The sequence below is a fragment of the Phyllostomus hastatus genome, unplaced genomic scaffold (genome assembly GCF_019186645.2).
Source record: "Phyllostomus hastatus isolate PE091 unplaced genomic scaffold, TTU_PhHast_1.1 phas_scaffold_129, whole genome shotgun sequence".
Lineage (NCBI taxonomy): Eukaryota > Metazoa > Chordata > Mammalia > Chiroptera > Phyllostomidae > Phyllostomus > Phyllostomus hastatus.
In genome coordinates this window covers 23,810,563-23,836,574 of record NW_025334009.1, presented here as the reverse complement: position 1 = coordinate 23,836,574, position 26,012 = coordinate 23,810,563, and the positions used below count along the sequence as shown (strand labels likewise).

Sequence of the window (26,012 nt, the reverse complement as noted above, 5' to 3'; positions counted from 1 at the left end):
CACCAGGTAATATAGCTTTTATGTAGGCTTTGTCACTTCCTTATTGATTTATAAGAGCTCTGTATCAATAATATGGAGCTTTTATAAAGTTTAATGTTTGGAAAATGTACCTAAGTTTGTACTAAGTAACTTTGAAAAATTGCTTTATGACTTCCTGGATCACAAGGAAAAAGAGCTTCAGCAGGAATAATTTGCCTTCTTTGATAAACAAGTTACTAAATGATTTTTAAAACATGAACCCTTTGAGAATGTACTAACAAATACCAAATAGACTTCAGTGGTAATTCTGATATTTAGGTTGCTTCTTTTGTATCTTCAGTGCTTTGAATGGAAGATGTAAAAAGCATTTACACAGGGCAGAAATACCAATAGGATCTCACTGACCAATCTGAACCTGAGAGAGAAAGCCTCTTTTCTGCTTGTGTTCAGAAATGCAAGCAAACTGAAAGAGACAGTAAGCAATGGCACTAATACATCATTGAGCTGCTTTGTATTCATAACTTTTCAATGATAGCACCTTTCTTTAATGCAGTATTGATTCAGCCAAGAAATGTTACTCTATTACTCTCTTGAGCTATGGAATCAGGTTAAGGGACACTATTATTGTTTTTAAGTGGAGATTGAGAATTTTTATTAACTAGTATCCTTTAAAATTTTCCAAAGGTCACTGGCCAGAAAGTTGATTATCGGTAAGTTTATGACAAATGGGGGAGATGGTTGGGTTAACTATAAGGTACGATGCTATTTTAGGCAGCAACATAATTGGTGGAGAAATGCTTGGGAGGCCAAGAGTCTATCGGTAACCCTGGCATTAAAGAAAAAGGCATAAACCAATTCTATCCATTTATACATTTGGCTAATTTTCTAATAGCCATGACATGTGCCAGAACAGGCAGATGACAGAGCTCAATACCCAGCACTTCTTTATAGTCCTAGAAAGGGAATTTTGACTTGTTATTTTTTTCACTACATGTTACATTTTATGGATGACATTCCCAGAGGTGTCTGAGATGACAGAATAAGTCTCCACTAATATGATAATGGATGCTGAGATGAAAATTATGTTTTTGGGGTAAATGCAAATACATAAAATGATGGCAAATATTTATAGAGATTCCTTTAAGCAAGATGATCTTTTATTTAATTGCATTTGAATATCTATATCTATATCTGTATCTATTTATATCTATACACACACACCATATATATATGACCATATATATGTAGTCAGTGTCCACAAATGTAATTTCTTTATGGATAAACCACATTTTTTAATATTTCCCTTTTTTGACCACCAAAATAATGTATCTGTTTGTAGACTGAACCCCATCCTTTCTAGAGGAGGCTTCCTCCTAAACCGAAAGATTGTTTGCATTTATTTACTCTTAAAAAACAAAGAATTACTTTTATTTTCTTAAAATGTGGAAACAATTTCCAAAGATTCAGAAAGCTTGCCATGTAATGATTCATTGCTGTTTTTTGTTGCTACAATAATAACTTGTGTTGATTGCAAGTTATTTTCACAGCTTGACCCTCCAGCATTCCCTGTGGGCTGCACCCTCTATTCTCTTCCCTCTCACTTTCTCTAGGGTTACCTTGTCCTCCATATTGATAGGACAATGGAGTGTAAATATATCTCTGGAGTAATTTTCCCCAGATGGGAATGGTTATGAATATGAGGCTCCCTATGTATCTATTTTACCAGATTCTTTAGGAAGACTTTTTTTTTGACCAAAATATGTCCTGTTGATATTTTCCTTGAGAGTATCATTTCTCTGTGTTATATCTCAAAATCAGATACTTCAGATAATAGTTATGCATCATTTGTTTTTTTTAGGTTTTGGTACTATTTAAATTTTTTTTCCATTTTCTATTTATAAATCTCTTTACTTTAAATATATTTTAATGATTATGCCATTACAGTTGTCCCAATTTTCCTCCTTTTGATCCCCTCCACCTGGTAACCCCATTCCTTCAAGCAATTCCCACCCCTCTTAGTTCATGTGCATGGGTTATGCATATAAGTTTTTTGGCTACTCCTTTTCCTATAATGTTCTTAACATCCCCTGTCTATTTTTTACCTACCAATTTGTACTTCTTAATCCCTGTACATTTCCCCTCATTCTTCTTCTTCCCCCTCCCAACTGATAACCCTCCATATAATCTCCGTATCTATGATTCTGCTCTTCTTTGCTTGTTTGCTTAGTTTGTTTTTTGGAGTAAATTGTTGATGTGAATTTATTGCCCTTTTTTGCCAGGAGAGTCTATTGGAGGAGCCCTGGAGTCCTAGAGTGTACAGAACCCCGCCACCTGGGAGTCAGCACCATGGCAGCATCTCGAAGGGTGCAATTTGCTAGTGGGAAGAAGGAGAAGTGACTAAAAATGTGACCAGAGCCAAGAAAGCAGCATTGTTCCTTCTCTGACTCCTCCCCCACATTCAGTACCACCAGTAGGTTGCCCTGCCCTGGTGAATATCTAAGGCTATGCTCCTTACAGCATAACAGGTATACTGACTGAGGCAAAGAAATGTGGTCCAAATGAAAGAACAGATCAAAACTCCAGAAAAAGAACTAAGTGACAAAGAGATAGTCAACCTATCGGATGCAGAGTTCAACACACTGGTAATGAGGATGCTCACAGAAATGATTAAATATGGCCACAAAATAAAGGAAGAAATGAAGGCTATACAAAGTGAAATAAAGAAAAATATAGAGGGAAGCAACAGTGAAAGGAAGGAAACTGGGACTTAAACCAACAATTTGGAACAGAAGGAAGAAATAAACATTCAACTAGAACAGAATGAAGAAATAAGAACTCAAAAAAATGAAGAAAGGCTTAGGAAACTCTGGGACAACTTTAAATATTCCAACATCTGAATCATAAGGATGCCAGAAAGAGAAGAGGAAGAGCAAAAAATTGAGACCTATTTGAAAAATAATGAAAGAAAATTCTCCAAGCTAGTGAAGGAAATAGACATACAAGTCCAGGAAGCTCGGGGAATCCCAGACAAGTTGGACCCATAGAGACACACCAAGGTACACCATAATTAAAATGCCAAAGATTAAAATAAAGAGAGAATCTTAAAAGCAGCAAGAGAAAAAGAAACAGTTACCTACAAAGTAGTTCCCATAAGACTGTCAGCTAATTTCTCAAAAGGAACTTTGCAGGCAAGAAGGGGCTGGAAAGAAGTATTCAAAGTCATGAAAAGCAAGGACCTATATCCAAGATTACTCTATCCTGCAAAGCTATCATTTAGTCTTAAAGGGCAGATAAAGTGCTTCTCAGATAAGGTCAAGTTAAAGGAGTTCATCATCACCAAGCCCTTATTATATGAAATGTTAAAGGGACTTATCTAAGAAAAAGAAGATGATCAAAAATATGAACAGTAAAATGACAACAAACTCACAACTATCAACACCTGAACCGAAAAAAACAAAAGTGAAAACAAAAACAAGCTAAGCAACAACTAGAACAGGAACAGAAGCACAGAAATGGAGATCACATGGAGGGTTATCAGTGGGGAGGGGAGGGGGAGAATGGGGAAATAATATAGGAAATAAGAAGCATAATTAGTAGGTACAAAAAAGATAGAGGGAGGTTAAGAATAGTAGAGGAAATGGAGAAGTCAAAGAATTTATATGTATGACCCATGGACATAAACTAAGGGCGGTGGAATGCTGGAGGGAATGAGGGTACTGGGTGGAAGGGGATAAAGGGGAGAAAAAATGGGACAACTGTTATAGCATAATCAAAAAATATACTTAAAAAAACTGGGTTAAAAAATCTAACCTAATTTTATCTTCCTTTCAATAGATCTATTAACAACTTTATTTTAGTTGATAGTTTGGACTTTTTTTGCTTTATACTTAATTTCCTTTATTGGTCCCAATTTTTTTATTTCTTTTCTGTCTTTGTTTGAATTAAAAATATTTTCTTTATTTTCATTTTTTTTGTTCTCTGCTGGTTTGGAAAATTTATAGTGTATTTTATTTTTACTCTAATAGTAATTACTGTTAAATTTATAACATACATACTTAATTGTATAGTTAAACTATAATTTAAACTATGTGTATATTTATATGTATGTATGCATATATATATTATTTATTTATTTTTATAAATTATATAGTTTATTCCTGAATATAAAAAGGACTTTATATACCATTTTGTTCATTTATTTGCTCTCATTTTTAAACTTTTTGATATGTAGCTTATCTTAACCAAAGTATAAACTCACAAATGTTATTTTTTTGTACTTAATTTGATTTACTCTAACATACTTGATCAGTTTTTGTGTTTGCCATTTGATGTTGACTTACCACTTGACCAGCTCTGGGGCTCTCAATCCAGTAACCTCTCATAGTGTTGGCATCTCAAATTTTCCACCCAGTGGTCATATTGGAGTTTTCACAGATTCAGTTACCAAGACCTTTAACTTGTGTTTGAACTTGTTCATGGCTTTTTAAATTTTCTTTCTAAGCTATTGTGTCTATTATTGCTACATGCTTGGAGTAAAATGTTTGCATCAGTATTTGAATGCTCTGTGTCTTTGTGAGCAGTAGCCACTGCTGTTTAATGAACAGAAGTTTACTGGATTGTGCTAACTCTGCTTGGAGAGCAATAAAAAAGACACAGTAACAAACCTATGGCACATTAAAGGGGGCAAAATTTATTTCTTAATTTCCTCCATTGTTTATCAACTCAGAGGGTTGGGGTTCATCCCACTGAAAGAAAACTGTGAATGGCCTGATTTGTTAGCACTTAAATAAGGATCATTTAACTACCAGGGAAAGTTTTTCTTTTCTTCTTTTTATTAATTTGGACTTTGTTTCTCCCTACTGTTGCTTTCAGTATTTAAGGCTAGATCTGATAATTTTGAATAATCAGAACTGCCATATTAAAGGGATTTTCCACTTGGGTTACAATGAAAGCAATCAAGAATAAGCTTCAAAGACCTCACATAATTAATCACTTCTTTTCTTTATTGTTATCTCTTTTTAAAGGTGTTTTATAATATAATCACCTATATTAATGGAACATCTTTCAAAAGAGAGGAAATGAAAGAATACCAATTTATATTCTAATACTAAATATCATGAAACATTTTACTATCTTATTCGTGGAACCATCTCAAACTATTAAAATTCATCTTTCAATTCACACTTTTTTTGATATTGTATCTATTGCCACACATAATAACAGAAATGTACTCATCCTAACAGCTACTGACTTTCAATTCAGCATCAGCAATTTGATAGCAATACAAGTGAAGGATTGCCATAAGAACATGGTTTGATCTTGCTTTATAAATTACATGTGCACTCTATAATAAGGTATAAAATGAATATTTGTATATTTAATCAAATGTTACTTTTTATTATAACTTAAGAGATGTGTGCCTAAAAATTAGGCTCCAACACTAATGAAACTCCATACATAAGAATCTGAATAATTAAGTCAAGGAGCAGATACATTTGTCAAAGTAGTATTGCCTAAGAGGATTTGTTTCTCTTTTCAACACCTGAAAGATGGATAATTAGTATGTAAAATCTTTGCACATTTACTTATTTAAAAAGACCACTCAGTTAATGTCCTATTCTACTGGGAGTCCTTAGTGGCTAACGGGATTTAGAAGTTTAAGCATTACTCTGGTAAATTCCTTGCTTTCAGGCAAATGTCTGTGAAGGATTTTTAGACCACTGAAGCAAAGAGAAAGATGACCAAAACCAAGGAGCTGCTAATTCTCAAATTGCAATAATCATATTATTTAAGAGTTTATAATATCAAAAACTGAAAATCACATCTGATTAACAAATTCAACTTCTTTCCATAGTTGATTTCAAATATTTCCCAGAGAACTGTTGGGCTTGGCAACTAAGGCCGGAAGGACATGTTTACTGATGAACTTGGACTCCTCTAGAAATAGTTCTATGCTTCCTTTAGGGTTAGGTGTTCGAGATCTGGTCAGAAACTTTGGGAAGGAGGGAAAGACAGCAAAGAGATTTTTTCTTTTATTATGTTTTTAAAAAGTTAAGATACTAGATTTAGCTGAAATACATGAGGGACCAGGCAGGTATTACCATCTTCAAGTCAACTTAACGTTTCTGTATTTGCTTTTCTTCCTTTTTCTTTTTTTATTGTTCAGGTACAGTTGTCTCCATTTTTCTGCCACCACTTTCCACCCTCCACTTCCCACCCTCAATCCTCCCTGCCTTTGTCTTTGTCCGTAGGCCTTTTCATATTTTCTGTATTTGTATATGTGTTTGAAGAGGCAGAAGTGGTGAAAGGAGGACATCAGACTTATCTGATTTGAGTTAACTATCTCAAATCCTGAGCTGAGACTGAATCTCACTGAACTATCTTCCATTAAATTAATTGTCATAATGGGAAGGCACAGTGATTGGCCTGGAGGTGATAACAGTCGTGCAAGACAAAGTCCCTGGTTTCAAGTAAACACAATCTTTTGAGCTGGAGTAAATGAAGAAGATTGGGGGATGGGTAGTGGGGAGATGGACCTACCATGCTCTTACAACCCATGGAAAAAAATTCTTTTCCTGGTCCCCTGTATTTAAGATCAATTATATACATATACTGGTGGCTAGGTTTCTTCAGTGTTGAGCCTGCCTGTAAGACATTATGGGAATAAGAACTGAAACATGAACATTGCTTGTGAAATTATCCTAGTAAGAAAAATACCATTTGGGTGCATTGGTCAGTCACACTGGTGACTTCCTTTTTTTTTTTTTTATCTCCAGACTTGACTATTTCCTTAGTTCTCTGTTCTTCTTCCCTATGTTAGCTCTCTGTTTCTCATACTTATCTCTCATCTTACCTGAATCTTGGGTTCAGGTTATTATTTGTACAACCATTCTGGGCAGTATTCTTCCCACTCCTACCTTTATTTCTTCTTTGTCCTTATGTTCCATCTCCATTTCTGACCCTTGAACCAACGATAGCAGCACATCATGATTCATGACAGCAGAAGAAAGATGTGATATCTTCATGAAGTTCAAACAACTGACTTCATCACTCTCCCAAAATTTCTTTAGCAGTGAACCTCTTATTTTTTAGAATCAAAAATTTGGTGCCCAGAGTGACCAACACCAAATAAGTGATCTCCTTTTCAGAATCATCAAAACAAGGCACACACCATATTTGCTGCTGTATGTCATGAATGAATTTCTCATTTCTGGAAATAATTTGAGCAGAAATTGGCCTTGCATCAGGGAAGTTACAGAGAAGGGTAGAATGTTTGGGTTAGATGACCTGTGATTGAATTACTGGTGGACCATGTTCCCCTTCATCTTCAGCTTAGACTTCCAGCTTTGAGGCTACAGAGAGCACTGATCCAGATCATGTGTAGATGATAGAGCACAACTTGCAGTGTTCTTATTCTTTGCTCCAATTCTAAACCCTTCTATCCTTGAAGTTCTCTCTTGGGGCCACTTATCTCTCACCTGGATGACTGCTCTAGCCTCAAACTGTGCTCCTCCTTCACTCCTTGTGTCCAATCCCTGCACTGAAGGGGAATGATCTTCAAAACATGCTCTCCACTGCTGTCTTCCATGTGCAACCTTTAATACCTTCCTGTTATATCAACACTTGGATTAAAATAGAAACTCCTTACCATGGTCTAGAATAGGATGCAGCAAACCATTCCTATAAAGGACTGGAAGATAGTAAATATTTTAGGCTTTGAGAGTCAAGAGGATTATGTCTACGTGTGTGTATATGTGTATATGAGATATATACATACACACATATACATATATACATACACATACAGGGTGAGGCAAAAGTAGGTTTACAGTTGTGAGGATATGAATTCTTATATTTATTCTTATATTTATTTATTAATGAATTAATATTTAATCTTAAAATATACTTATTCTTATTTATTGTTGGATTATTTTTCATATGAACAACTATTAACCTACTTTTCCCCACCATATATATACTTATATTAAATATATATACTTTTATACTTATATAACTATTTAAAATGTAATCCTTTAAAAATGTAAAACCTATTCTTAGCTGCTGCATATATAAGAGCAGGGAGCAGTCCAGATCTGGCAGGCAGGCGGACAATAGTTTGCCAGCCCTTGGTTAGAAGATCCCTACCTCGTGGATGTACCCTTCTAACATTTTACTCTTGCTCAGTGTCTCTACATGTACTGGCCTTTTGTCTGACTCTGAAACACTCCAACCTCACTCTTACCTCAGGACTTTTGTACCATCCGGTTTGGATGCCACAGATACCCTTCCTTGATTTTTCCGTGTTTACCTCTTTGTCATGACTTTGTTGCCTATGAGATGTCACCCCACAGGGACTCCCCAGACAAGCTTTTCTGATGTTGCTCCCTCCTCCACCTCAATTAGTTATCATCTTAGAAATGATCTTGCTACTAAATATATTTCCTGGGTGGTTGTCTTCTTTCCAACTAGAATGTGACCAATAGGAAAATAGAGACCTAATCTGTCTTGTTTTCTATTCTACTTTTGTTATTAGCTATGATTATTTATATTACATTGTTTTCTTGGAAAACTGGAGTAGTCCATGATATAAAATTCTGGATGTGCAGTTTTTGGTTTAAGAGTATTAATCTAAAATATTTAAGTCATAATAGCTTTTGCAGGTACATTTCCTCATCCAGCATACATCATTCCTCATACATCAAAATGTATTTGAATTTAAAGAGTCATAATACATTACCCTTGTAGAAGGCCACTATTATGCCATAGCCATGCTTACAAAAGCCTAGTTAGCATCTTCAGGGCTGACTTTGTATCACATGCTGTGTGATACATTTCATTGTTACTAATTATATTTTGAATTGTCACCTATCTGCCCTTCATTTTTAAGGATATTTCCTTGATTTTCCTGAATATTGTGTGTGTGTGTGTGTGTGTGTGTTTTCAAGAATTTAACCATGTACAGAGTCATCAAACAACAACTTGGAAATCAGCAAAGGGGACTGTAGGAATGTTGCTCTCTCCAATATTTGTGAGATGAAAATTTCATGTTTAATTTGAAAGTGAAGGTATAACATACACAGAGATATGTATAAGGGTGTTTATTGAAGCATTGATTGTGATAACAAAAGTGGTGAAGAATCTCAAATATCTATCACTAAGGGATTTATTTTATAATTATGGTACAAATATATGATATAATACATTTAAGTCATGTAGATCCATATTGTTAATATAAAAACCTGCTACATAATCTTAAAGGAATAAGTAAGTTACACATAAGATATGTAAGCACAAAGGCATATATACATATAAATGGAAAATATCTGGGGGATATACTCCTACTCTGGCATGTTAATAGTAATAATACTAGGGTTAGTGGTATTACTGATGTTTTTTATTTTAATATTATTTTTGTAACAACCATTTATTACTTTTATTAATAGAAATAATAAAGCTATAAAAATCTGATGCTTATAAATCTATTAATATATTTATATGACTATAATAATAAAGCACTCTGTCAAAATTTCTGTTACTGCTAGACACTCAATTTTATTCTATTTCATTTTAGGAGCTGTAAGAGTAAAGATAAAGAGGGGAGTATATTTAACCAATTTTACTAAACCCAATACTTCACTTATGTAAGGTGGAAGATTCAAATATTTTAAAAAATTATGCTTGGGCCAGGAAAATACTCTAGTGGCTAAATTAAATTTTATTATTTCTCCTATAATGTGGTCTCTGTGTACTTAAGAATTATTTAGGCCGTGGTTTTGCTTTATATAGTTATTAGTATCATGTCAATTCATACCCACAAAGGTAGATTACTGGATGAAGGTTCTCTTTTTGACACCATAATTCACTCTTTCTTGAGCCTAGCTGTAATATCTTTTCAATACAGTATATTGAATCATGTCTCAGGAGAAGAATCTCTCTCAGATTTATACACACATCCATTTTTGTTGTCACTCAAATACTAAAATATTTATGGCTCTCTTTTAGGCTTTATTAATCTTTTTTTTAAAAAAACTCTATTTTCGTGGGAGTCTCTGCTATAAGCACGTATAAATGGTATTGGATGCTTTTTACTCCTATGAAGCATCTTCAACAAGGTTAGAAACCCTCAATGGGACAAAGGAGAGGAGCAGCCAAATGGGGAAGAAGGAAGAAAGACAAAAACCAAAGTGACATGTTATACTTTTCCCTGACATATATTATATTATATTATTATATTATATTATATTATAAACATTTTATTTTCATGAACTTGTAAGAGTTTTATTCACCTTTCTTCACTATATATTTCTACATAAATCTAGTATTTTGGGATGTCAGTTTCTTTTATGTTTTAGCTGAAAGTTTCATTTTTGGTTTAGTCATTGTAAAAATTTTGTATGTCTGTATCCCTTCAGATTTTAGAACACTGTTTTCTTTCACTAAAAGTATAAATTTGAGTTAATTGATTTCCTTCTTTGTTCTTAAAGATCATTAGAGAGAACTGCTTGTGTTTTAGAAGAAGAATAAAGAAATTTATATGTTGCTAGAAATATCTTGAGCAACTGAAAATAGGCACTTAAAAATAAAAGATTGGTTTATTGAGGAAAAAAGGGAGAAAGGGGAGAAGGGACGGGGAGAGAATATGAAAATCCTTGAAGCATGGGAAAGGGGGAGGAAAAAGGCAAAGGCACAGCATAGGTTAAAGTGTGTTTTCTGGTAGAGACCAAGGTTGTTCTTAACTTCTTAAGGAGGAGAATTAATCTTTTCTGAGCCATCATTGGGTGGCTGTTAATTAAATGATACCACATCTTCTTATCTTCAGACTTTCATAGCTCCACAGCTAAGTGCTGAACTTGCTTTTTCAACAGATAAGATTTTCCTTTGGCAGCTACCTGTAACTTTCAGTGAAAGCTTAAAGCTCCCACTGCTTTGAAGTTCTCCTTTTATTCACTTGCCAAGAAAATAAAAGTTGCTTAATTTTGCTGACTAAAATTAGTGTAGCAGTAGTAGGAAAGATTAGGAGCTATCTTACTCCATACTTACCCAGATATGCAGGAGTAAGATATGAAAGCGTGTATGCTGTTCTACAGGAGTTTCCAAGCCAGAGCCCCTTGACACTTCTACTGTTTTGATGATTCTACTTTTTCGGTTTGTTTCTGTTTCTGTCTGATCGGCTTTTTATTTAATTTTTCCTTCTTCCCTATTTCCTCTCCTGTACTGTAGACAAGCATCATGGATTTGGAAAATGTACTTCACAGTGTTTGCATGTAATTCACTAATAGACAGTCCTATCACTCAGGAAATCTTATCTTCTCCAAGGCTGAGCTGGTGATGCTCCAGATAAACCCTTCTGGTTTCCTGTGGGTGTCTGGAATCCTGAACAGGACCCCAGCACAGGGAGGGAGGGCTTTACGTCAAGAGGAGGAGGGGATGAGGAGGCAACATGGCTCTTTGCTTCTTCTCTGTTTAGTTGACATTCACACTTCCTCTCTGTCTAGTTGGAATTCACACTAAGAAAAGAGAAAGGTGTGTAATTCTTAAGTACGATGGCCTTGAAGGATCTACAATGTGTTCTTCTACTAGTGATTGCATTGTCTTGGCTAAGGAACAGATGAGATCCTAGGAGAGGTCTGAAGCAGCCTGGATTCTTTTGTTGTATCCATATCCCACTCGATGGGCTTTTATTATTATTTGTTTTTTTAATTTTTTTACCTTCTCCAAAATCGTCTTTGTAGTTTTTTACCTGAAGTTTTGTCCATTCCCTATCTATTATGTTGTCTCTTGCTTCAGTAAATTCCTCACCCAGGATGCTTTTATTCTATGATACTTCATTTCCAGGGGTCAGAGTAAGGCTAGCAGCTTTATTGAACGCTACATACTTATGTGATCCATGTTTGCTGGTTCTAGTCCTCTGTGAAATCAAAACAAACTTTGGTAGATGTAACACACACACAGACACACATACTTCACTGTCATAGAGACACATTGTAATAAATGATGCTCTAGATATAGTGTTGGGGCAGGAGAAACTAATTTGGATTGGGGAGAAGAAGAAAAATTCATCCACTACTATTCTTAACATTTTCACTCTGGGTAAGTTTAACATTGGTGTTAAACCTGAAAAAATACAGACAGGCTTTCTCCTTTCAGGGAGATTGTCTTAGAGGGAGGGCATGGACTCAGAAACCATCAAACGTGATGACAGGAAATAACCAAGTCAGAATCTCTGGTGGAGGCGGGAAGCTTTGGAAGACTTGGGTAAGGGAGGATGTCAGTCAGGGAAGCCTTCGTGCAAGATTGGGGCTTTTGAGGATGGATTCAAGTAAGGAGGGGCGAGAGGAGGATGATTTGAGTAAAGGTGAAAGGTGAATGCATAATTCTAGATTGGTGAGTAAATCAGTGAGGATAGAATATATTTACTCTGACTTAAAATTCCCTCAACTGAATGTGGGAGGGGCCTAGAAAAGCTTGTTTATGTTTACAAGATAAAAGCACATGGGAGCTTGTCCTTTATGTCCCTTCCTAGGCTCCTTACTTGGGACTCTTTCTAATAAGTGAGTGGAGACAGCTTCAATTCTGCACAAGATACCAGTTTACCTAACTCTAGTCTGCAGTGGGAGAAGCTCTTTTGCTGATGGGCAAAAGGTGTTTTCCTGAATGGATTTGTTTTTCAGATGATAGCTTTTGCCATCTGACTCCTCGTTCTCTTGGGTTAAGTAAGCATCCCAAACGGTCTGCAATGGGGACATTCCATTTAACTGCCTGCATCACAGTGAGCAGGGCTGGAAGGAGAGAACGGAGTGTAACCATTTGTAATAGCATTGTGTGGTTTACTGAGAGAGAATGTGTAGGAGAAATGGAGCAGCTCAGGCTAGGAGCAAAAGACCAAATGCATAATCCAATGTGAAAATTATGCATTTGGCCTTAATATATAGAACACAGAAGGGAAATGTAGTCAGCAGATATCTGGCAAACTGATGCCAAGTAAGAGAAATGGATGGATACTTATCCTTTGGGGAATAATATCTGTCATTGGAAATGACTTAGCTAAGTTCATAATCATTGTCATTGGACACAAATTAACTTTTCTCTGAGATGCCAACCATCCTGTGTAATGGAGCACTATTACGTTGTTAAAAATATATTTGTTGGGTCCATAGAGGCATAATAAATTGTAAGCAAGTGAAAACGTATTAAAACATGAAGAGAAAATGATTTGCAATAAAGTCCAAATATTCAGCCTGGGAAAGAGATTTTAAATGAAGTTAAGAGCAAACCCATCAGTGGGAGCGGCAGCTGTAGCAGTGTGCTAAATGGTCAAACTTTCATGTAACTTTTTTTTTTTTTTACTAGATCTAGTCTTCAACTGTAACCCATGGTGTTGGTAAAGGTGTGAGGTTTACTCTGGTTGTAAGAGACTGAATGTTGCCTACTTCGATCTAAAGGAAAACCCTGCGAAAAATTTAGGTAAAAGGTAACCAAGTTAACAAAGGTAACAACCAGCGGTCTGGAAGTGTTGAGTTCCCTTTTCATAAGTTAAATAAATGCTGATGGAGCACTTTCTCTCTGTCAGGACCTGTGGGTGTAGGGTTCAGAATCCTGATGTAGGTGGGAGGATGAGGTGAACATCGGAGAATCCACAGTGCAGAGACAGAGATGAGGAAGTTGCAAGCATTCGTTAGGAAGGAGCTGCCATGGGGTTACATGGTGACAGGGTGATCCCTCTGGGACAGGCTTTAACAGGGAAGTCTGAGAGCATGTTTTATATAGATATAAGCAAACAAGAGTGTAGAAGGTGGGGATGGGGTGGCAGAAAATACCCAAGTGAGTTTTGCTTGGAGAGAGGGTTTACTGTTCTGATTAGGTACAGATGTGCCATGGGGTAAATGTCAGTCTGGCCTGAGGCAGATTCACACGGTGAAGAGATTTGCATACCAGGCTGAAGAGTTGGGACATTTTTCTCTGGATCTGTGGGACACTGACAAAGTTTCTGAAGTAGCAATGTGTTTCCAGCAGGTTTTTTTTATGCAAAGTTCAATGTTAATAAGTTAGAGTGGCACCCGTTAGAAGGTTCCTACAGGAATGAACACATGAGATGGTAGGGAATGTTGAGAAAAAAGAACAGCTGCAAAGTAATAGAGAAGGATGACTTCATAAAACTTTGTGAGTGAAGTTCAAAGCAAGGGAAATGAAGTCTAAGGAGATGCTGTAGGATAGGTGAAATTAAGTCAGACACAAAGGACAGGTATTGTATATTCCACTTCTCTGAGGTTCCTAGAAGTCAAATTCATGGAGGTGAAAAACAGAATAGGGGTTACTAGAAGCTGGGGAGGAGGAAACAGGGAATTAGTATTTAATGGGTACAGGATGATGAAACATTTTGCAGATGGATAAAGGTGATGGTTGCACAATAATGTACATGTATTCAATGCCACTGAAATGTACACATAAAATAAATAAAATGGTAAACTTTGTGTTATATAGATTTTATCACAATAAAAATCCAAAAAGGAGCCCTGGCTGGTGTAACTCAGTGGATTGAGCACTGGCCTGCAAACCAAAGGGTCACTGGTTCAATTCCCAGTGAGGGCACATGCCTGGGTTGCAGGCCAGGTCCCCAGTTTGGGGCACTTAAGAGGCAACCACACATTAATATTTCTCTCCCTCTCTCTCTCCCTTCCTCTCTCTCTAAAAAAATTAAATAAAAGTCTTTTAAAAAAATTCAAAAAAAGATGCTGTGGTTTGACGTAGTGATTAGACTAATGGACTGTAGGGAGAAATCACTAGGAATGATTTCTCATTTGGTACCTGAACATGGCTCATTTCAGTCATACGAAGTTTGAGGAAAAAGTGTATTCAAGTAGAGTTTTTTTCAGGGTTTTGTAAAGTTATCAGTCATCATAGTGGGCTTAGAGAAATAGTTCTATGATGGAAACTTGTTATGCCAACTGTCTCTAATACAGAAAGCCTCTCTTCTGAATACTTGTTCTAAAGTGAAGTTTGTCCCTTCGAACTATGTCAAAGAAAGAGAGGAGAAATAGTTTGAAGGGAAATTTGATAGGAGTTTAAACCCTTCAATTTGCTCAGATATGAGAGAATGAAATCAAAGAGGCTAAACCAGGACAAGGAACAGGTATATGTGGGAATCTGTGGCCTTAGAATATAGATATTTAGTTTTGTCCACATGTTATATATATGCTAATTTTTTGTGCATGTATTTTAAGGCCCCCTTGGTATGTCACTTCTCTATTGTATGTGATGGTTGGCTTGTCTCTTGAATGAGGTAGGATTATGCCTCCATGTGTAGCTAAAAATTTCCTACTTAGCTCCAACCTTATTGGAAAAGGAAACAGAGATTTAATAGAGAATCTTGGAGTTAACTTCTGAATTTATTTGGGAGATTCAAAACCTTGTATCTTCTAATAACTGGATTCTGAATGTCAGGCAAGTTCTTGGCAGTCATAGAGATATCCAGCAAAATAGATGATTGACAACTCATGAATTTTAAAAATTTTGTTGAATGTTTTGAAAGGTATTTCCTATTTACAGAATGCCCTATTAAACATTGTGGCAATGAATCACCTTGTTAATTGTTTTGTGTAAGCTCTTAGAGCATATTGTTTATAAATATATACAATTTGCATCCTATCCCTATTTGATGTTGAACAATAAATACTTTTTGGTCATGTGGAACCCGAAGAACATACTATTCTATCACCATAAGGCAGATTCATTTTAAATTGAACTTTAAGTATATTTGATGAGTTTCTTAATCTTGTTTAATATCTTTGTATTTTCAGATTTTCAAAATCATTGTTTTTATTTGCACTGATATTTAAAACATTAAGATTCACCACTGGCAAACTACAGACTACAGCCCATGGGTCAAATCCAACCAGCCACCTGTTCTGTAATAATGTTTCATTGGAACACAGCCATACTCATTCATTCTGTGTTGTGTTTGGCTGTTTTCAACCTTCAATGGTGCAGTTGAGTTGTTGCAACAAACATTGTCTGGTCAACAAAACCTCTAATACTTACTGTCTGGTCTTTTACAAAAAAGGTTTGCCTATTCCTGATCTAGAGTATTATGTTGGGAACATTGTTGAGCTCTCAGCTAATGTCAGAAGAAAAAAAAACATTAAGATTCCAAAAGAATTATATTAAAAAATTAGACCTTCTGTTAGTTGCCACTGTAGATGATACTTTGACAATATTGATAATGCATGAATAGCCTAATACTCTTAGTGTATCTAACTTCCCCAAGATTAGATAATGGCAAATTCAAACACTGGCCCCTCTGTTTTATCTGGTGTGTTTCTTCTCTTCTGACACAATTAGCAATAGATGAACTTGTAGAGTCACTTTTGCCTTTTGCTGATACTAAGGAACAGTGGTACATAGATGAGTCATGAGTGATCCATGATCATTAAATATGTTTTTTGAGCCACACTGAGAAAAAACTTCTTTTTTAAAATTAATTGAAAATGTTTAAAATTTACACACATATAGTCCTGGCTGGTGTGGCTCAGTGGTTTGAGTGCTGGCCTCCAAACTGAAAGGTCATTGGTTCAGTTCCCAGCCAGAGCACATGCCTGGATTATGGGCCAGGTCCCCAGTAAGAGGCACTTAAGAGGCAACCACACATTGTTGTTTCTCTCCCTCTCTCCCTTCCTCTCTGTCCAAAAATAAATAAAATCTTTTAAAAAATGTACACACATACATAACAATCTAGATTATGAAAATCTCTGAAAGTCAAAATAGCTAACAATATTTGCACACACTCTTGTATGGCAATATTTGGTTAGAACTAACTAGTGGCCCTGTCTCTGGTTTACTGTATTTTCAAGTACTTTTCCACCCAACCTGCCTCACTTAGTTTTGTCCTGTTTGGCCATCAAGGTTTATTAGTTTATGATCCTTGACATTGATAGAATAGAAACAAAAAAATTAAGGACTACTAACTAAAGTGTGGCCTCAGAATTTAGAAAAGAGTTTAAGAAGTTCTTTACTAAAGTTGAACTTTTCTATTCTCAATGGTAAATTAGATTGATGATATTTTCATGGCTTTGATAACTAGAATCATTTTTCATTGAGAAAAGAATGGGACTAAAAGATTCACAAAGATTTTGTTATGTTTTGCTATGTCTTTAGAGTCGAAGTGGAAAAATTGCAGGTGGGTTTGGGATGTGCTAACAGTCCAGAAAATTAAGGCCAAAAGCTCCTTGTTGGGTTCCAAGCAGTTTCCTATAGTGCCCTTCCGCTAAAAGGTGTGTATTTAAGTGAGGTCAGTGGGCTGCTGTCTATAGTGTTTGTGTTCCCTGAGTGAGTTAATTCTATCACCGTGGGCATTTCCAGATAAAAAGAGCAGAGATGCTTGAAAAGCATTTCAGGATGTATCCTCTGAAGCCCATTAAACAGAAAAGGCATGGTATCATTTTTTCATGGGTTACTGACTTCTTGTGATAAATTGTTTTCTCACGTATTATGCAGCTTGGTTCTTTTCTTGAAATCTGAAAATACTTTTTTTGCAGAAAGAAGGAAAAGGCAGAAGTGTGGAGGCTGGGAACATACACGATCATTTGATTTGTTCAGACACTTCTCCCGAAAGGGCAGTAAACATGCTTAACTTATTTTATGGCTGGAGCCTTTTTATGTTTGTGCAACTCCATTCTCTGGATCTCCCTTCACACGTAATTCCACTCCATCCGGCAAAAGCCAGGTGGTGCTGCTGGGAGTGATGTTTCTGCTTCCAACAAGAGGATTTGGCTCCTGCATTTGTAGTGCTGTCAGATGTTTTACCTTCCAGAGGAAGGGATTATACAGATCAGGCACTATGCCAACATTTAATCTGCATTGTTTACATTTGGAAATACATCTCAAACTTTGAATTTCCATTTGAATGTAAGATAGACACCTAAATGAACACTTTTCTTTTATAGTGTCCTTCCTTCTTCTGATTATCCTTCTTGTGCCCCCCAAGTTCCCCAAGAAAATATAACATGGAGAAGAAAAAATATATATGCATCAGAATTATGCCTTAAAACAAAGAGTGTTGGATTCTATATGTATCTTTGTCCAATGATGTTAGTATGGTACTTTGGCTTATAATTAAAAACACACTCAGTGTCACCTACATTGCCTATGCATTTTAATTCGAGGGTTACCTGTCTGAACTCTCTTTGTTGGAATTCTGCCAAATGTCCATCCTTGAGACCACAACTCACATTTCCATCTCTTTTGTTTCCTTTCTCAGGTGTAGGCAATCATATGTTGGCCTAACATTTTCCCTTGGTATATAGCTTCTCCTGAGCATATGTGAAAAAAAGCTACCCTATAAGGCAGTCTGTTGCCCTCTGTTTGTAGGCACTCTTAATCTATAAACTAAAAAGTTTAATTACTAGAATATGGTATTAGCAAACACTGGATTTACAGCCTTCATAAGGCTGTTGATGGACTCCTACTTTCCCAGTTGTATGCATGTTAACCTAGATTAACCCTAGTTTCCAGGATGAGGGTAAGGGAATGTTATGATGTCACTCCTTCCCTTTTATTTCTGCTTAGAAGGGATCTGTTACCATTTTCTTCCCTTACATCATCATATATCCTCTTGGATTTGACTTTGTCTTGGAGGGAAAATTTTTGAGGGCCTTCTAATTCATTCTATGTTTAGTTTATCAGGGATTAGCCAACTATGGCCCTTGGGCTAAATCTGACTCACAGTCTGTTTTAGCAAACAAAGTTTTATTGAAACACATCACACTCATTTGTTTATATATCAAGTATGGCTGCTTTTCCTCTATCCTGGCTGAGTAGACTACTATAGCAGAATTACTATGTACTAAATGGATGAAACCTAAAATATTTACTTGCAAAGTAATTTGCCAAATGCTGAATTGTGCATTCATTTAAGATATATTTGTTAAGTGTGTAAAATTTTACTATGTGCCGGATATATAGGATCTAAGTATAAAGGATATAATACTTTCTCTCCAAGAGCTAACAGTCTTGTAGGAGAGACAGACACTTCAGCAATAGCTTAACCACAGAATAAATGCTCTAAAAGTGAATTTAGTAGCCAATGAGTTTAGAATAAGGAATACATAACTGTACTGGAGGGCCAGAAGAGGTGGTTTAGAAGAGGCCTTCATGAAGAGGCAGTCTTTGAAGAAGAGAACTTATCCAGGTAGAGGATGGGAGCCCCAGGCCATGTTTCTTGCAGAAGGAGAAACGTGAGCAAAGTTGCAGATGAAGTTGAGACTATGACTGCTTTGGGAAATAGTCAGTTTGGCTGAAGCCAAAATTCTGAAGGACTGTCACCAGCTAAAAAGCTTGTACTATGTGGAGCTATTAGAGTTTTTAAAACAGTGCAGTGAAGAACAGAGTAAGGGGAAAGCTAGCTGGTTTATCTTGCTCATGTAGATACTTATGGAAATCCTCTTCAGATCCAACTTTCTGTTCTCTAGCTTGGATATTGTCTTATCTATTTGCTTGAAAAATTATTTTCTTTGGAAAAAGCAAGGGAGAAAAGCTTTTGGTCAGGTGAAATCATTGTTATCCCACTTCAAGTTGGTATTTGGGGGAGGGGTTTTTCTTTTGGGAAGTTTTGGGTTTTTTGTTTTTTTTTTTTTACTCTTTGTTGTAAGAAGAGGGCAAGTATCACTTTCTGTTTACCCCAGTAAGAACCTGTGCATGGTGGAGAATCCTAACAATTCTCCTTATTTATTACAAGACACAAGAAGACTATTCACTGGAAGTATTAGGTCAGGTGGCAGGGATGCTTACATTCAGTGCCCATTCCCTAGTGCCCATTCCCTAGTGTCCATCAGAGCTTTTTGATACTTGAAATGAACTGCTTTTCACATGGCAGTAGGAATTAATCAAGGTGAATGGAAAGAATGTTTTCTTTGCTATGAAAATTCCTCTGACTCTGTTAAATTAAATATATTATTAAAACTTTTCCTATCTTTCAAATGGCATGTGAAAACCTGAGAAGCCAAATATGAAGGAGAAGAAACCAGAAGCCAAGGAGGCTGATGCTGGTGCCAAGGTTAAGAAGGGTAACCTTAAGGCCAAGACACCTAAGAAGGGGAAGCCCCATTGTGGCTGAAACCCTGTATTATTCAGAAGAATTTACAGATACTCTTGGTCAGTGATGGGATCCCAAAAGGCCATGTACAAGAGGAAGTATTCAGCAGCTAAATCCAGGATTGAAAAGAGAAAGAAGGAGAAGGTTCTTGCTACTGTTACAAAACCAGTCAGTGGCAACAAGAATGGTGGTATCAGAGTGGTTAAACTTTGCAAAATGCCTAGATATTATTCTACTGAAGATGTGCCTCAAAAGCAGTTTAACCATCACAAGAAACCCTTCAGCCAGCATGTCAGAGAACTATGGGCCAGAGTCATCCCTGGGACCATTCTGATCATCCTCACTGGGTGCTACAGAGCCAAGAGGGTGGTTTTCCTCAAGTAGCTGAGCAGTGTCTTGCTACTTGTGACTGGACCTCTGTCCCTTAATTGAGGTCTCTGCATAGAACACACCAGAAATTTTTTGTTTCCTCCTCCACCAAAATTTGTATCAGTGGTGTGAAAACCCCCAAACATCTTACTTCAAGAAGCTGCGCAAGCCAAGACACCAGGAGGGTGAGAATTTTGACACAGAGAAAGAGAAATACAAGATAACAGAGCAGCACAAGGCTGATCAGAAAGCAGTGGACTTGCAAATTCTGCTAAAAATAAAACTTTCCCTCAATTCTAGGGCTGCTTCCGCTCTGTTTGCTTTCACACATGGGCTTTATTCTCACAAAATTGTGTTCTAAATTTCTTACAAAGCCTAATTAAATAACCGATCTGTTAAAAATAAAAATAAAATATATTATTAATTAGTAGATAACACTAATGGAGATTAGTCAATTTATTTTCCTTGATCAGAAATGATGTTTTTAAACTTCTCACTGTGGTATTTATCTTTGTTCAACTTCAAATCCCTCTTTGAAGTCTTAAAGAAAAATGTTGCTCTCACACATCAAAGCTCAGAAATAGTCTTCCAAATCCCTGATCAATTGGGTTATCCAAAGGGTGACAATAACTAGCATTCACAAAACCTTTCAGAATGGAAAGCGCCTTTAACATAGTAGATGATCTCATTTTACTTTCAAAACCTTGTGAGGTGGACGCTCCCATGACCGGCTCACAAGCTGAAAATGGAAGTTTCGTGATGTTAACTGTAAGAGGCAGAGTTCAGGATCAAAATGCTGACTTCAGCGTCTGTGCGTTTTAAATTCTTATGAACTGATTTTTTCCCCCTGCTGAAGTAATGCACAGATGTAACCAATGGTGTCAGAAACAATGGCTCCTTGCCATTAGAATCAGTCAAACAGGAAGGGTAGGTTTCTCAGATGAAGCCCTATTGCCCATCTATGTTCCTGTGCTCACTCAGGCAGAATTTTACCTCTTTCAGGCTACAGAGAACTTTGCAGCCAAACAGTCCACATCAGAGAGCACACAGTTTCTAAACCAAGGCCAGCATTCAAATGCACATAATCTGTCCTACCTGCCCCCTGCCTTCCTTTCTCCCCCTCTTCCCCAAACCTCTTTTTTGTTGTTGTTGTTGAACGTTGGGCTCTATCTCTATTCTTGCCCCGTCTTGGTAATCTTTGGTATTTCATTACTTAAATGACCTCTGTAGTCTTGCTTTATCAATTCAATGATTACAATTAATCCAAGTAACATTTTTGAGCACTTATGATGTGTTAAAAACTCTGCAAAGTATCCCACATAGTATAAAAGGGTAGGCTTATCGTAGACACTTGATATTTAGAAAATTTGCATCTTAGCTGCTATTCTTGGTCCTGGACTCCCCTGGACTCTCTTGATCTGTTGGGGCCCATGGCCCCATGCAGTAGGGTTGGTGATCATATCCTTGGAAAGACGTGATGAAGGCTTGGTGCTGATAGCTGCCATTGAAGAAGGGCTTCTCCAGTGGTGTATGGGTCAAAAGTCTGAATAAACCTTAGAAATGATCTTCTAAGTCCAATGAGCATCCTTTGGCCTTACTGAAGGAGAACATGGTTGTGTGGAAGAGATACACATGAAAATACTCTCTTTCTGTCTTTTCTCTTTGGTTCTTCCCTCCTGAATGGCTAGCTCAGTGGTTTTTAGGTGCTCTATTATACATTAATGTTAACCTGTGATTACATTTTTCAAGTCTTGGCAAAATAAGAAAAAATGTTTTAAATTCTTTTTTTCAGGAAATTATGGTGGTGACAATGACAGTTTGAAAAGAAAGTAATTGCTTGGCAAAATAAAGTTTTGCAATCTTTTGTAGGTTCATTACACTTTTTGGATACTTTTCCTGGCCTATGAAATACCACCATCTGGGCACTGCTCTTGCAGCTTGCCAGGGTTTAGACTTACTGAATTGGACAGTTGTTTGGACCCTTGAGTTCAGGGCCTAGACAGAGGTTATAATGACCATTTTTCTTCTTTGCAGACTTGAGTCTATTGCTTTCAAAAGCATAACTTGATTATTGTGAAGGATGCCATGGATGGTACAGGGAGTGTTGTGGATTGAGATGCCAGGTGATGCCACTTACACGATAGTCGATCTTAGGTCTGTGTACATGGCATCTGTGGAATTGCCCAATGCTGTGCAGTGCCCAGCTTTCCCAGCCTTATGTGGCAGTTTTGACACTGGGTCACTGTGGCCATAATGTGACTTCCATCTCCCCCGTGATTAGCTGCTTCTTGCCTCAGGCTCTGTTCATTCCCGCCTTGTACTTACTGATGTCTTCTAGGGCCACCTTATTCCTATGACTTATTGAGAATCCAGTGTTTGTTCTTCATTAAAAGTTGACTTGAGGCTTTACAGCCAGGGAGAGGAGGTACTGAACTGCAGTATTGTATGTGGTAATCACACAGCATATTTTCTAACAGTGTTTAAAGGAGGCAGGATTGAGAGTGAAAAGAACTTGGCCTGAGAATTGCTAACTGTGTGATCTTGCACTCAATACTTAACTTCTTTAGAGTTCATTTACTCATGCAAAATGGAGGTAATAAAGTGTACTTTGTAATTGTTTTTCTTTGGGTAAAAATTAATAAAGATAATGGATGTAGACTGTTTGAAGCAGGATCTAGCAGCATACACTAGCTGCTTTCAAAATGAAACTTCTCATCTCCTCATCATCTTTTTTATCTTCTTCAAGCTCTGTTATTGATACATTAAGGACTGCAGTGTCTTCTTGGTAGATTGACTCTGTTATCACTTGTAGTGACCCTCTCTGTACCTGGTAGTTTCCTTTCCTCTGAAGCTCACTTCATCTGGTATTAGTATAGCTATGCAGCTGTCTGTTAACTGGTGTTTCCATGATTATGTTATATATACATATATCATATATGTATATGTACATATATCTTTGCTATAATATTATGCCTATCTTTGCCACTATATTATATACATATATCTTTGCTAATATATTATTATATTTAAAATGAGTTTCTTATAGATAGCATAAAGTTGGATAATTAAGAAGCCTATTCTGTTGATTTTTGTTTTAATTGATATATTTAAGCCCTTTATATTTAATGTAATTTTTGATATGTTAAGTTTTAAGTCATCTGTCACTTTGTGTTTTTTTTTGTTCTCTCTGTTTTATGTTTCCTTCTCCCCTTTTCTACCTTACCTGGGGGTTACTTGAATATATTTTGAGTTACATTTTACTTTGTCTGCAGTTTTTTAAAAATTGTATATGTTCGTAGAATGTTTTTTTTGATTTATGCAACTTCATTGAAGAAAAATAAATCAATTACTAGCAGAGCTATTAGTTGATCACTCATTTATTGACAACTTGCATCATCTATTCAGTGTTATATTACACTGTCTTGAAAGATAGATAAACTAATAGCTCCAAGCCTCCTAACAATTTAAATAAAAATTGCAAAATGTTTGAGAGCCTATTTTGAAACACAAAGCGCATTTGACTTCCAATTTTCATTCTCTGTAGAACAAGAGCAGGTCATTTCTTTACTGACATGCATAAAATGCATCACATTTTCTGTTCTGTTGATGCTATAAATTCAATACCAATTCTCTAGCCACATCTGTTATCAGCCTAAAGCGTATTATGTAACCTCAGATCTCCAACAGTGGAAGGCTTAATCAAAAATGGATGCTGCTAGAGTAATGTTGCTTCCTTTGATGCGACAACCAAGCATCCATCTCCCTCCCCTTCAGATGACTTCTTCGGCCTGTAGGAGCAGTGAGGAATGGTTTTAGTCTCGAAACCAAGGTAGAGCGAAGACATTGGCTCCATAATACACATGCTCCATTTAAAAAAAAATTCTAAATCTGGGACAAGTGTTCTCTTGTAACTACTTTACAGTTTCTAAAAGCAGTTATTGCCCTGACCTGCATGGCTCAGGTGATTGAGTGCCATCCCACCAAGTGAAAGGTAGCTGACCAGGGACCGGACTGGCTACAGGAGGTAGCGGGCTGATGTTTCTCTCTCACATCAGTGTTTCTCACCTGCTCTTTCTCCCTCCTTCCCCCTTCTCTAAAAGTAAATAAATAAATAAATAAAATCTTAAAAAAATATAAAAAAAATGAAAAACAATTATTATCCAAAGCTGGAAGAACTTAAGTCTTCTCTGATAAGCATGTGAATATATGGAGGGAGGTAAACAAAAAATAAGATGACATCTGATAGGGGACCAGCCAGTAAGAAAATTGAAAAAGGAACAATAATTTAGAGTTCATTCCAGCTCTGATGCAGGTTGTTCGGACTCGAAGGCAGCGTCACCTGGCATGCTTCCTAGTGCATTCCCGAGATATTCTGTTGCTCCGATCTCCGGCACTGGAGGGCATCTGGGTTTGGATCGCATAGCAGTAAACAGTGGATAAAAGAAGTTCAGAAAGCGTTAAAGCAGGAGACCGCTGTGATTTTAGAATAACGAGACAAATTCTGTCGTTGCTGTGAATATAGATGATAAGTTCTTGTTGTAAATGCAACTGTGGGTGGCTTTAAGGGACAGTGTGTAGGGAAATGAATTGTCAAAGAGAATCCGCTGCCTCAATGTGGGCTGTTGTTAGGCCCGATAAGTGGGGCTTGCCCATGAGACATTAGGATTTTTGAACATAGTTTTCAGAGTGCTTTCTCTAGAGATGACCTTATATTCTCCTCTAAAGACATACTAATTTATATGCCTGAAGTTCAAGTTGAGATACTCTAAATCAGCTTTACATTGCCCTGCCCTCCCACTGAGTTATGGAGAGAGAAGAGTACACATTAGTGAGACTTCTAAGTCTTCTTGAAGTGACTGTGTAAATTGAATATGTATTTTAAATTATAGAAATAAAATGTTGTTAAAAATTGGAATTTCTTACCACTATCTGCCATTACCCTTTTTATGTGCTTTATTTTTACTATTGATCTACACACGCAATTATAGAGATTCTTCTTATTATCTTAATACATTTTTTATTTGATTAATTTATAGTGCTCGAGAGCCTGAGCATGGTGGGTTTATTGACCAAATTTTAGAAACTGTGGCAGCTCTGGAAACAGGATTTGTTTTCCCCGAACAATCTGTTTAGAGTAAGAAGACACTTCTCCTGAATTGTGCTGTAATTATTTCTTTGCTTTTAAAAATATTGCCACCCACTATGTCTTCCTAAAGAAATAGTTCTGTTTTGCATGATTTTGAACTTAATATAAGTGCAAACATACATTTATATTCTTTTGTATTTTGCTGCTTTTGCTTAATATTATGGTTGTAAAACTCATTCATGGGGTTTTGAGAAGATATAAGTAAACAGGTAAATTATATGTAATCTAGCAGAAAAATTGGAAGAAGGCTTGAGTAGAAATTTCAAAAAGGAAAAAACTTACATGGCCAGAATTATATTAAAAAGTGCACAGCCTCATTAGCAACAAAGAACATTCAACTCAACAACCACTAGACAATCCTACCATTCATCTGTCAGATTTGAAAAAAATGAAAACTTTGACAACACTTCATATTGGTGAGAATGAAGAACA

General features: G+C 36.5%; 1 pseudogene; it reads left to right on the top strand.

Annotated features, from left to right (window-relative positions):
* LOC123830404 overlaps positions 1-20,795 on the top strand; it is a 106,803-nt pseudogene extending 86,008 nt beyond the window's left edge.
* Positions 20,796-26,012: the final 5,217 nt, after the last annotated feature.